We start from the raw sequence: 9873 nt of genomic DNA on the forward strand, positions 1-9873 counted from the left end.
AGATTGTGGTATCCATACAATGGTGATTTTAATCGCAAATTATTTACTGATGCAGATTGGGCAGGTAATGTGGATGACCGGAATAGAACAACCAGTATATCATTCTTTCTTGGTGGAAGACTAGTCTCATGGATGAGTAAGAACCAAATTTGTACTTCCTAGTCTACAGCTAAAGTGGAGTATGTGCCAACATTTATGAACTGCACTCAAGCAATACGGATGAAGCATGTATTGGATGGTTTTAAAGTACCTATATCTAAACCGATGATTATATTTTGTGACAACACAAGTGCAATAAATATTTCCAAGAATCCGGTATTGCATGCTAGAACTAAGCACATTGAGCTCAAGTATCATTTCTTGAGAGAGAGGGTTCAAAACAAAGAGGTTGTATTAGAACATGTTTCCAGTAAGGAGCAGCTAGCAAACATATTCACTAAGTGCTTACCAAAGACTACATTTACCTATTTAAGAGGTGAATTAGGGGTTCTACCCCTTCATGAAGTAAACTAAAGCTTTGTGCTCGACATCAGTAAGGTACTAGAGTGTCAAATATTTCAGAATTGATGTGTCAAAGGATGTTACTCCATAGGGGGAGTAGCATCAGGGAAAATGGAATCTTGTGCCTCCACTTTGGCATTGTTGTCAACGGGGGAGAAGATATCTGATGTATGGGGAGAAGATATCTAATTTATGGGGGAGAAGATATATGTTGACGAAGATATATGTTATAGTTGCATTGGTCTATGTTGTTTATAGCTGCAATAGTACATTGAGTATTGCCATCAATGCCAAAGGGGGAGATTGTTGGCATATGATGATATGATGATAATGTATGTTGTCATTGATGTCAATAAGTGCTGGTAAACCAATATGAATATTGGAAGAAGTTTTTACTAATGTTCAAGTTGGAAAACTGGTATGAAGAGATGTAGTGGACCAGTGTCAGGGTTTCACTAAGTGTGACTACGGGTTGGTAATCTCAACTCTAGGGTTTCTGGGTTGGCAATCTAGCTTATGCGTTGCAACCGGTGACATTCTATAATGAGTTAGCTAAGAGATAAGGATGATATCAAGACGCCACATCAGTTTTGTGTACATGAAGGATTTCCCTGAGGATCTTGCATGTGAAAATTGATTGCATTGAATGTCTACCTTGGGAATGAACATTCTTCTTAGCGATATGTGAAGAGAGCATGATGGTTACCGATTTCCATATGCGATGGAGAATGGGTAATGTAGAATAACTTATGATCTGTTTGATATTTTTTCATTCTATGTAAAGTGTTTTGAATGGTCAGGATTGGACTTCCTATAATTGTAAACCTAAATGTTTAGGGTTTAGGGTTTATGCTACCAGCCTAATTGTTGTCTATGTTAGGATTAATGACAGTTCCAAAGATACTGAGAGGGGGGGTGAATCAGTATCTAACCTATTTATAGAATATTTGACCTTATTAAGTATTTTACATTCCAAAGTAGTGTACCGGTAAATAAGAGTTAATGCAGTAAATAATAACAATAAAGACAACATAGAAAACACACCATAATAGAAGATGTTTAATGAGGAAACCTAGTGTGGGAAAAACCTCGGTGGGATTTGTGACCCATAATATTCACTCACTGGCCAATGAATAAATATTACTTACAATGAGGGGCAAGCACATGCAAGAAGGCCAACTACCTAGAGCTCATTGATCAATCTACAAAATAGAAGTCTCACTGACTTACAAAATAGATTATGAGAATCTAATACAATGTACTACTTTAAATCAGCATCAACTATGCTAGGTTCAATACCAGTTGAATCTCATACTATAACCATAAACCTTATGCAAAATTTCCTTTATGCATTCGCATATATATTCCTTAATATTCGCTCATTCCTATCTCATCTATCATCCATACATATATGAGTCTATTACAATATGCCATGTCATCTTTACAAAAGATAATTACAATTAAATATAATAAACAAAAGTTTAATCATGTCGGCTGGGGTGTCGGTATGCATTGTTGCCGCTGCCGGTGAAGTGCGTGCTGGTGTCGGTGCCTACTAGTGGTTTACTAGATGAATGCCACAAGGTTTCTTGAAGGTTGCCATAAGGTTTCCATCAATGAAAACACCATCAATTCTTAGTAGAGTGTATTATGTGAACAATCTCCCCCTTTGGCATTGATGGCAACACTCATGAGAAAAATCCAAAAACTGTTCCAAAAATTTACCAAAAATATGTGGTCCTTCTGAGCAGATGATCTCCTCTGAATAGCCATTTTTCTCTGTCCACTACTCCCCCTTTGACATCAATGACAAAGGCTATCAAAATTTGTCAAACGAGTTAAAATTTTCACCTTAATGTTTGTAACCAGTTGGTTACAATCTAAAATATATCAGCCAAAACCAAGTTTAAACTCTGCATGAATCTGTTGCTATCATTCATGGTAGCCTCATTTCATTGGATCGTGCTAGTAAGATGATGCATATTATCTTTTGGTGATCTTTCCCCTTGAATTAATGCCTTGGAGATCTCATTTCTTAGAGAGATAAGGTTATCTAATTTAGGACTAAGTTTATACTTAAGTTCTCTGATTTGAGATTAAATCCTTGCTTTTTCCTTCTCAAATTTCTACAACTTTTCCTCAAATCCTGCTATTTCTTGCTCAATAACTGATATAGGGTTGGATGATCCAATAATGTTATCAGCTATATCATCTATTTCCTTCTGTACTCTGCTTATTTGCTTTTCAATGTCCCGTGTCAACAAATGTGGCTTGCATGCTTCCTTGTACAATTCCTTATATTCCAAAATTGTTGTATTTAGTGCCGGTAAAAGTGTGTTAATGTGTTTAGTGCATTTCTTTATTGTGTCCTCAAAGAATTTTTTTTTTTTTTTTTCATTTTCTCTTTGAATGTATCCTCATTTACTTTATCAATTGTTATTACATTTTCAACAATAAATTTAGACAATGTGTCTAACTGACCTAAAGAATCCTTTACATGATCTATATTGCATTTTGGTGCAATCATCTTAAGAATAGGTATTGTATCATCAATTTCCTTGTAGGCCAATGCATTACAATCATTTATCTTCTTAATAGAGTCCAGGAGTACCTCTCTCACACTGGTAGGCCTGAATTCACTTAGTGAAGTACATGATGTCTGACCAGCTGCCTTTACTATTTCAGTGCTTCCAGTATTATTAACCAATTTTCTTGTATCAACCTCTGGTGGATCAGTCTGAGTTTGCATTTCAACTAGCAATGGTTTTGGTTTCTCAGTAATTACCGGTTTCACTATCTCAATATGTACCTGTGCCTCTGCTGGTTTCTCTATTGGTTTCTATGTGTTATCAGTTGTTGGTATCTCTATCTCTGTCTCTATAGGTTTCTTAGTGCCAACATCTATACTACCAGTATTCATTCCATTGTCCAAAGGTTGCTCTAAATGCTCTGTTTACTCTGTTTGCATTTCAACGTCAACATTTTCTGTCGGTTGCTCGACAATGTTTCCACTGTCAACAATATCATTTTGTACCTCTGTGTTGTCCTTATCCACAAAAATGTTCACTTCTTGAGTATCAACATTCATGGTGAATAGAATTTTTGATTCAAGATTAGTGTCATCATGTGTTATTTCCACGTTTTTAGTAGTCGGTGTGTCATCAGTATGTACCAGTGTAGTATCCAAGGGTGGTGGTAAGTTGTCAGTTATTTTGATGTTTGGTATTCCACCAACTTTACCTTTCCCTTTATCCTTGTCCTTCTGATATACCTTAAATGTTTTCTTAGGCCTATTCAATTCTTCCTGTTTTTCTTTTTCTACAAAAAAAATATCCCATTTATCAGCCATTTCCTCTGCAATTTCATTAACTCTTCCAGCCATTAAGCTCACTTGCCGGTGACCACTAGCAAAAACTGATATGTTAGCTTCACAAATTAAGTCATCAATTTCCTCTTTAGAGTTAATTAGATGTACAACTAGAAGTTTTTCAACCTTAAATTTCTTGTCTAACTCCATTACTGCAATCCTCTTTGCATCTAACCTTCTATATAATTCATTTGGTAAGTCATTTATAACTTCAATTAACACTTTCTTTTATATGTCTAGATATAGAATTATACTATTTTTAGTACTTTCCTTTTCTGAATTAGTGAATGTGTTATACAATTTTCTCACATTTGCCAAGTTACCTTCATCAGTGATTTCATTCAGTAAATTATCCAAAGGTGGTATAACCTATTTCTATTTCTTCTTGGGTGTTAACTTCTTTGCTGGTTGTCTTATCGCTTGTTGCTTTTTTCTCAAAGTTCTTATTTTCTTGGGTGAAGGAGAGGGTATTGGTGAGGGTTTTCTCTTCCTAACAACTCTCTTGAATTCAATAGGTATCTCACTATCAGATGATGTACCAACCGGTGAAATGTGTGCCTCTAGTTGCAATCCTTCCAGTTCACTTGCCTTTATTCCTATAATGTTCATGATGTTTTCTTTGATTTCCTCAACTTGTTTTGATGCACTCCTTATAAAATTTTCTCTTTTCTTTCTTTGTTTTATTGTTTGTACACCACTCTCAATTGTTTCTGCATTACCAAATACTTCTTTTGTTGGTTCTCTAGGTGTTTCTAACAGGGCTTTAGCATAAGTCTCAATAATAGTCACATCAGCCTCATACCCCATATTAGATACCCATATAGTTCTAGGAAGAACTGCTTCCATCCATATTTCATCTTTCTTAATTACAAAACAAATTTCTTTGTCATATTTATCTACTACACTCTATGGTAGTCTCCCTCTGGATTTCATTTTGTCTTGGAAAGATTTGAAATATTCAGTTATATTGTTTTCTTTAGTAGTACCCATGCCGGTGAAAGCTTCTTGCAATTTTTTACCTATCGGTATGTCATATCCAAAATCTTTCTATCCAATACTAGGAATTTATCTTGAGAAATACAACATAAGGCATACCAAAAGATTACCAAAATGAAATGTCCCTTTATTATCACCTTTTATCTTTTCCAAGTTATCTATTAGTTCATCCGTCAACCATTCACACACATCTATTTTTGCATTATTATTTAACATATCATAAGCACTTTTAATGCAAAGACTAGAAATTGCATTAAGTCTATTTCCATGTGTAGTCTTGTAACCTAAAATCATACTTATGAATCTCACATTGATATCCTTGATGTCATGTACTCTCAGAGATCTACTATCAGATGTTTCTCTGGTTAAGATCATTACTATGTTGTTAGATACCTTCTTTGTCTTGTTTGGTCTACTGCCAGTTCAGGGTAAACCTGTCACTGCCCTAATTGCTTCCCTGGTGAGTTTGCAGACTGAATCTAACCAAATAAATTCTGCATGTGCCCTACTTAGGACAATTCTCACTACTTCCTTCGGAAATTTAGGGATGTCCAAGATTTCCATAAAACCTAAAGTCTCAATAATCTTGTGCTCAGGTTTGACATTGCCATTTTCATCACAAATTTTGGTTCTAAACATCTTTAACACTTTCTCAGAACCTAATTCAATATAAATCCTAGGGTCTTCAGCATAAGCTACACCTTTAGGAATTTTTGAAAATGTGCCTATGGAATCATCTTGCTTAGCTATCCTAGGAATAATTTTGAAAATGGGCCTAGGGCATTTTACAATTTCCACAATAGTAAGGTTTGGAATAAATTCGGGGGTAGAAGAGGAAGCCATTTGAAAAATACCTTAAGCTGCCTGATAATGTTTGAGTGCTTGAAAGAAATCACTTCACTTCTTCGCCTTGAATGCCTTCACTCAGATTTTATGCTCTCTACTAGTTTGAATGCTCGGTGAATCAAAAAAGAGGGAAAACCGATGATTTATAATGACTTTTGTTTCAACAACCACATTAAATGCTCACCAGTTAAGTGAAACTTAACACATCTACCGGTAAAGAAGAAATCTATCTTCCCATCATCTATCAAAGGTAATCTGCATGATATTCAACTTGCTGCAATACCCCCGAAGGGTTAATTTTTAGTTGGATGAAGAATCTCCTACCGGCAGAGTAGTACTCTGTTCTACCAGTGAAGGAATAGTCTCATCAAAAATTTTATCAGTCTTTCTAATCCATTGTTTTGAAAATTGTTGCTTTACCTCATCCACCTTCTCTTTGCCTTTCAAACTGGGTCCTTTATTATTTGTCGGTGGAGTCTTACTTCTACAAAATTTTGCAATATGTCCAATCTTGTTACAAGAATAACAAGTCACATTATTCTTCTGAATAGCCTTTCCATATCCTATGCCAGTTTGTGTTCTGCATTGATTAGATAAGTTCCTAAATCTTCCACAAACATAACATCTCACATTCATTCTGCAATTTTATGAATTATGATCAACTTTGTTGCATTTGGAACATTGACCAGTGGGTGCATTAATGTTCTGATTGTTTCTAGATCTACATTGATTTTCTCTATGACCATACTTGTTAGAGTTAAAGAATTTCCCATTAAATTTGTAAGCATTAGGTTGTCTTACCGATTTACTGTGATCACGATTGTTTGCAGTCCTTGAATGAATTCCTTTACAGTCCTTAAATCATCTTCTAGTTTGATATTCTTCAACTTCTCTGCATCATAATCCACAAGAGCTCCTTCTAATTGTTTTCTTAAGTTCTCCATCTGTACCAGTGTCAGAATCTTCCTCAACCTATTAAGCTTTTGAAAATAGAGGACCAAGCTCTGATACCAATTGTTAAGATTAATGGCAGTTCAAAAGATACTGAGAGAGGGGGGGTGAATCAGTATCTCACCGTTTTACAAAAAAATTGACCTTATTAAGTATTTTGCATTCCAAAATAGTGTACCGGTAAATGAGAGTTAATGTTGTAAATAGAAACAATAGACAGCATACGAAACACACAATAACACACAAGATGTTTAATGAGGAAACCTGGTGTGGGAAAAACCTTGGTGGGATTTGTGACCCACAATATTTACTCACTGGCCAATGAATAAATATTACTTACAATGAGGGGCCTGCACACACAGGAAGGCCAACTACCTAGAGCTCACTACTCAATATACCGAATAGAAGTCTCACTGACTTACAAAATGGATTATGAGAATCCAATACAATGTACTGCTTTAAATCAGTAACAACTATGCTAGGTTCATTATTAGTTGAAGCTCGTACTATAACCATAAACCTAATGCAAAATCATTTTTATGCATTCGCATATATCTTCCTTAATGTTTGCTCATTCCTATCTCATCTATCATCCTCCTTTCAAAATGATTTACAAGATCTCATACATATATGAGTCTATTACAATATGCCATGTCATCTTTACAAAAGATAATTACAATTAAATACAATAAACAAAAGTTTAATCTTGTCAGCTGGGGTGCCCGTATGCATTGTTGCCGCTATCAGCGAACTACCTGCTGGTGTCGGTGCCTGCTAGTGGTTTACCAGATGAATGCCACAAGTTTTCCTGAAGATTGCCACAAGGTTGCCTGAAGGTTGCCACAAGGTTTCCATCAATGACAACACCATAAATTCTCATTAGAGTGTATAATGCCAACACCCTATAAGGTCGATGATGTTTGGTATTGTTTTTGTTGGAAAATGTTGTATCTATATCCGAGTGATGAGATACTTGCCAGACCAGTGAGTGGAAAACCGTAGAGTGTGATTGCAGAGTAGAGGAACTCAAATGGATCTGCCTTAGCATGTATTGTTATTATCAAATTAGAGCTTTACCTATTGTCTTCTAACCATTTCAATAGTTTGAAAATCTATTTACTAGGTAGCTTTAATAGGCTTGCTACAAATCCTCTAACCAGGTGACTCAAGATCATTGAGTTCATTAAATCCTCTAGCAAGGTATCCTTTAATAGGGTTTCAACCTTTAATAGGGTATATAGCCATCCCTTAACTAGGTGATCTTTAACAGGATTGGTTCCTAACAGAACCTTATTGTAAAGTCTTTAACCGGGCTAGGCTCCTAACAGAGCGAGCTTCAAAAGAGTTCAAAAACAAGCTTGTGGGTATTCATCCCCATCATGGTTTTTCCCATTTCGGTTTCCACATGAAAAATTTGTGTCATGAGTTGTGCATTTTTCATGTGATGATTTAGCAGTCTTTGTTTAGATGTATATGCATGCAAAGTTAATGGTTATGGTATTACTTATACAACACATGCATAACTATATTGGTGCAGTTGTTATCAAGTGTTAATTCTTATTTGAAGGATTCAGTTTTACTAGTTTGGTTGTCTGAAGTATTGCCATGGTTAAGTTCACTGATGAAGACAACTCGTTAGAATTGTTTTAACTTGATAAGTTGTTGAGAAGTTTTTGTATGTACTGATTCACCCCCCCTCTTAGTAATGATTAGGGTATTTGTTATTCATCATTATTCATCATTCTCAAGTCACAGATCTTGAGATGGAGGGATCAACCATCAATAGACACCAATTGAGCACACTAAACTGATACTAATTGATAAAGCACTTAATCACATCAGTGAATACTTCTTACGTGCAGGTCAGACTGCATCTCCCCCTGTTTGATCCCAAATTTATTTAGAATCAAGTGTGATTGTACTGTGAATACAACCAACCAAATGAAAAGTAGATACCCTTAATCATGAAATTCTCCCAGGTGTTCCTATAGAAATTTCTATCATCTATAGTTTAGGCACTCAATACACTCACAAGTTCAATCATGTCGTCTCTTCTTCATAAGCACTTGAACTCCCCCTGAGTCATACATCTCAGGTCCTCATTGCCTGTTAGGTCTAATACCAAGGTTCCAATCATCTCCATATTCTGGTTGATTTGTGAATATGTGATCATCTGATGATATTTCAACTTCATTACATCTACCACAACCTATCACAAAATCTGGGATGTACACAATGCCATACAATGTCATCACCATGCCATAAGTCAAACCAGTTAGCCCAAAAACATGCATGCCTGCATGAATAATAACCAGGCACACATATGTCATTCAAGCCTTCATCAACACCACCTGAGACATAAACTCCTCATTCCATGTTTCTGGGGCTAATGCAATGATCTTGAACCTTATTATCTTACATAACCTGGAAGTACCTATTACCTATCATATCGGTAACTTTCTGCACATACCGGTTCCTTGTACTGGTCCATCATCACTACCAGAGCACGTTTTTGCAGCTACTGTCATTTTGTGTCACTTTGCATCTAATTCCAATTGTTAATCTCCATTTATTGACACATGTAGTAGTGATCCAACTCTGATCTGTAGGTGTGTAGCCAAGGCTGCCACTATACACACTTATCATCTCATTTTCTTCCTTCATACCGACAAAAACTTGTTCTTTCATGTGTCCTTTACTGAGGGGATGAATGATATGGTTAGTATACTACTCCCCCTAAGGTTCCACAACTCCTTTAAGCCTTAGGAGATATCACCTATGCATTGAATGCATAGTGTCATTCCATGGTTGCATCTTCTTGCTTCTTCCTCCATACCTGCTTAGTCTCATTCTTCTTCCCATTTTTAATGTTGGGAGTAGGTCTTACCTTCTTCTATTGATTGGTCCTTGTATTTCTGGCTTCCGATACATAACCAGAGGAAATGTTATAGTAGCACACAACATCCATGCCAATCTCCTAATTGGGGAGCCTTCTCACATGCCAGTTTGACTATCTTCTTCCAGTCCTCCAATTGTAACTGGCTACCAAAACTGGTGGTCCTGTTGATCCTACAGGGACATTTATCCTTTGGTCCCATGTAGGTCTCTAACTTCCATATGCTCTGTATCCATTTCTATGTTGAGCACAACTGCTATACTGGTTGTCATGTGACTGAACTTTTATGTTCCTACATTCATGACTTCTATGGCTA

Source organism: Cryptomeria japonica, chromosome 7 (assembly GCF_030272615.1).
Source record: "Cryptomeria japonica chromosome 7, Sugi_1.0, whole genome shotgun sequence".
NCBI lineage: Eukaryota > Viridiplantae > Streptophyta > Pinopsida > Cupressales > Cupressaceae > Cryptomeria > Cryptomeria japonica.